General features: G+C 57.0%; 1 non-coding gene and 1 pseudogene across 1 annotated transcript; one reads left to right on the top strand and one right to left on the bottom strand.

The window, feature by feature from the left end:
• Positions 1-335: 335 nt before the first annotated feature.
• LOC139318729 (uncharacterized) lies at positions 336-3,280 on the bottom strand (annotated as a pseudogene).
• Positions 2,843-2,995, top strand: LOC139318951 (5.8S ribosomal RNA). The gene has a single exon (XR_011600599.1). It is a non-coding gene; the product is annotated as a 5.8S ribosomal RNA (ribosomal RNA).
• Positions 3,281-3,911: the final 631 nt, after the last annotated feature.

Raw genomic sequence — 3,911 nt, 5'->3', positions numbered from 1 at the left:
GGTGTGCCATCGGCCCCACGCCTCCCCAGGGCACAGGTTGCAGCTGTCCTCCGCTGTGGAGCGGCTCGAGCATTGCCGGGGGCCTCAGCCTCCCAGAGCTGCAGGTCCGCCACCGGCGTTCATTCGCCTCTCTGAGGGTGCGACTTTTTCTCTAGCGCCACCTCGAGCCCCGACCCTCCCAGAGAGACCTCCGAAGGGCCTGGTGGGGAAGGCCTCCAAAGGCCTTCCCGCTCCCTGGCCCGACCGCCACAAGTGCCGCATTCCCACCTCCAGCGCCAACATGTGGCGGAGGGGGTGACCCGAAGCCAGTCCCTGCCGATGCTTGGCTTGTGCCGTCACCAGCCCACTCCTTCACCGGCTCCGATCCTCCGTGCAGCTTCGGCGGCTACCTGGTTGATCCTGCAATTAGCATATGCTTGTCTCAAAGATTAAGCCATGCATGTAAAAGTACACATGGGCATGACAATGAAACTGCAAATGGCTCATTAAATCAGTTATAGTTCCTTTGGTCCCTCCCACCGTTACTCGGATAATTGTGGTAATTCTAGAGCTAATACATGCCGATGAGCGCTGACCTCTGAGGATATGTGCATTCATCAGACCAAAACCAACCCGGGCTTGCCTTGGCCACTTTGGTGACTCTAGATAACCTCGGGCCGATCGCACGCCCCCGTGGCGGCGACAATGCATTCAAACGTCTGCCCTATCAACTTTCGATGGTACTTTCTGCGCCTACAATGGTAACCACTGGTAATGGGGAAATCAGGGTTCGATTCCAGAGAGGGAACCTGAGAAATGGCTACCACATCCAAGGAAGGCAGCAGGCAGCAGGCAGCAATTACCCACTCCCGACGCGTGGAGATAGTGATGAAAAATAACAATACAGAACTCTTTTGAGGCCCTGTAATTGGAATGAGTCCACTTTAAATCCTTTAACGACAATCCATTGGAGGGCAAGTCTGGTGCCAGCAGCCGCGGTAATTCCAGCTCCAATAGCGTATATTAAAGTTGCTGCAGTTAAAAAGCTCGTAGTTGGATCTTGGGATCAAGCTGGCGGTCCGCCGCGAAGCAAGCTACCACCTGTTCCAGTTCCTGCCTCTCGGCACTCCCCCAATGCTCTTAACTGAGTGTCCCGGGGGCCCGAAGCGTTTACTTTGAAAAAATTAAAGTGTTCAAAGCAGACCGGTTGCCGGAATACTCCAGCTAGAAATAATGGAATAGGACTCCGGTTCTATTTTGTTGGTTTTCGGACCTGGGGCCATGATTAAGAGGGATGGCTGGGGGCATTCGTATTGTGCCTCTAGAGGTGAAATTCTTGGACTGGCGCAAGATGACCCAGAGCGAAAGCATTTGCCAAGAATGTTTTCATTAATCAAGAATAAAAGTCGGAGGTTCGAAGACGATCAGATAACGTCATAGTTCCGACCATAAACGATGCTGACTACCGATCCAGCGGCGTTATTCCCATGACCCGCTGGGCAGCTTCCGGGAAACCAAAGTCTTTGGGTTCCGGGGGGAGTATGGTTGCAAAGCTGAAACTTACAGAAATTGACAGAAGGACACCACCAGGAGTGGAGCCTGCAGCTTAATTTGACTCAACACGGGAAACCTCACCCGGCCCGGACATGGAAAGGATTGATAGATCCATAGCTCTTTCTCGATTCTGTGGGTGGTGGTGCATGGCCATTCTTAGTTGGTGGAGTGATTTGTCTGATTAATTCCAATAACGAACAAGACTCTGGCATGCTAACTAGTCCAACTTCTTAGAGGGACAAATGACATTCAGCCACCCGAGATTGAGCAATAACAGGTCTGTGATGCCCTTAGATGTCCAGGGCTGCACACGCGCTACACTAACTGGCTCAGCGTGTGTCTACCCTATGCCGACAGGTGCGGGTAACCTGTTGAACCCCATTCATGATGGGGATCGGAGATTGCAATTATTCCCCATGAACAAGGAATTCCCAGTAAGTGCGGGTCATAAGCTCGCATTGATTAAGTCCCTACCCTTTGTACATACCGCCCATCGCTACTACCGATTGGATGATTTAGTGAGGTTCCTGGATCGGCCCCACCGGGGCCGGCCTCAGCCCTGGCAGAGCTCCGAGAGACGGTCGAACTTGACTATCTAGAGGAAGTAAAAGTCATAACAAGGTTTCCGTAGGTGAACCTGCGGAAGGATCATTACCGGACCCAGCCGGGGAGGCGTCCCATGCGCACGGGGGTCCCGACGCTGCCTCCCGTGCTGTGCTGCAGCCTCACGGGGTGAGTGCCTGAGGCTGGCCATCGGCAACCCGCTTTGTCCGTCCTTCCTTCCATCTGTCTTTGCGACCAAGAGCCGAACCCCACAGACTGGACCGGCTCCTCCTCCTCTCCCCCTCGGGTGTGTTGGACTGATCAGAAGGAACCGTCCTCAGGCCCGAAGGGTGGAGCCGCGACAGCCGTTCTCTGCTCCGGGTGTCCCTTCTGTGTGCGGTCAGCATGCCGCCTGGCCACGGACAGGGCTGGCGGCATTGCAGTCACCGCACCAGAGGGGTTGGCCTCTTTCCACACCGCCAGTTTCCCTCCCCAAACACATGGGCCGGGTACCCGAGATGTCACTCCCTTCCGAAGGTCGGCAGCAGTTCAAAGCCTCAAACTGCCTCGCGCCCTTCCTTGACTCCCTACGTTTCCCCCGGCGGCCACGGGGCATCCCGAGCAGAGTGATCACAGGCCGAGCCGAGTGCCCAGTCCTTTATGTGTTGAAACCAAGCCGTTTGCGTCTCATCTTGTTTACCTTTCCGTGGGCGGGGGCGCGTCCTCGGCGCAAGGCACGACCCACCACGGTTTAACTGACAGTGACAACTCTTAGCAGCGGATCACTCGGCTCGTGCGTCAATGAAGAACGCAGCTAGCTGTGAGAATTAATGTGAATTGCAGGACACATTGATCATCGACCCTTCGAATGCACTTGCGGCCCCGGGTTCACCCTGGAGCTATGCCCGTCTGAGCATCACCGAGGTTTCAATCGCCGCGAGCATGACGTGCCCTCCCGCCTGGATCTGGGCACCTCCCCGTGTGCGGCACGGGGGTTCAGTATCTGAGTCCCTTCCAGGTTGGGCGAGCGCCATCTCTGGCGTGGCTGGGGTTCGCGGGCCTCTGGGCCCCCAAGCCCAGACCCAACCATGTCCGGCTCCAACCGCTGACCAGCCCCGCTCCCCGGGGACCTTGGCGGCAGAGCGAGGGGAACTTCGTCCATTCGTGTGTGCACGTCGGTCCCGTCCGGGGACACCCCGAGCATGGTTGCCCCTGGGGCTGCGGGAGGTGGCCGCTGGATCCGCGGCATCGCAATGGGCCCCATCTTCCCAAGTCGGCTCCAGCGTCACACGGGCGCAGCCAGATGGTCAGGTCAGAGTGTGCCCGCTCTCCATGGTTGTCTGCAGTTTCACAGGCCCCTGCGAGAGTTTTGGCACCCGGGGCCAGTCTTGAGGTACCGCGAGGTGCGGTCCCAGGATCCGACCGGGTGACCGGTGGACCTTGTGTGTCCTCCCCCTCTACACGCGCCCTCCTCTCCTCTTGGACCGTGACCTCAAATCGGACATGGCAACCCGTTGAATTTAAGAAGTCAGTGGAAGTCAGTGGAAGAAAAGAAACGAACCAGGGTTCCCTCATTAATGGCAAGTGAAGAGGGAAGAGCCCAGTGCCGAATCCCTGTCCCAGATGGGGCACAGGAAATGTGGTGTACGGAAGACCCAACCCCTGGCGGTGCTCTGGCGAGCGGCCCAAGTCCTTCTGATCGAGGCACAGCCCATGGACGGCGTGAGGCCTGTAGCGGCTTCCGGAGCACTGGGACCAGGTCTTCTCGGAGGTGGGTTGCTTGGGAATGCAGCCCAAAGTGGGTGGTAAACTCCATCTAAGGCTAAATACCTGCA

This window comes from Pituophis catenifer, unplaced genomic scaffold (assembly GCF_029215685.1).
Source record: "Pituophis catenifer annectens isolate HBS135680 unplaced genomic scaffold, rPitCat1.0.hap2 SCAF_6, whole genome shotgun sequence".
Lineage (NCBI taxonomy): Eukaryota > Metazoa > Chordata > Lepidosauria > Squamata > Colubridae > Pituophis > Pituophis catenifer.
This window is presented reverse-complemented; position numbering and strand designations above follow the sequence as displayed.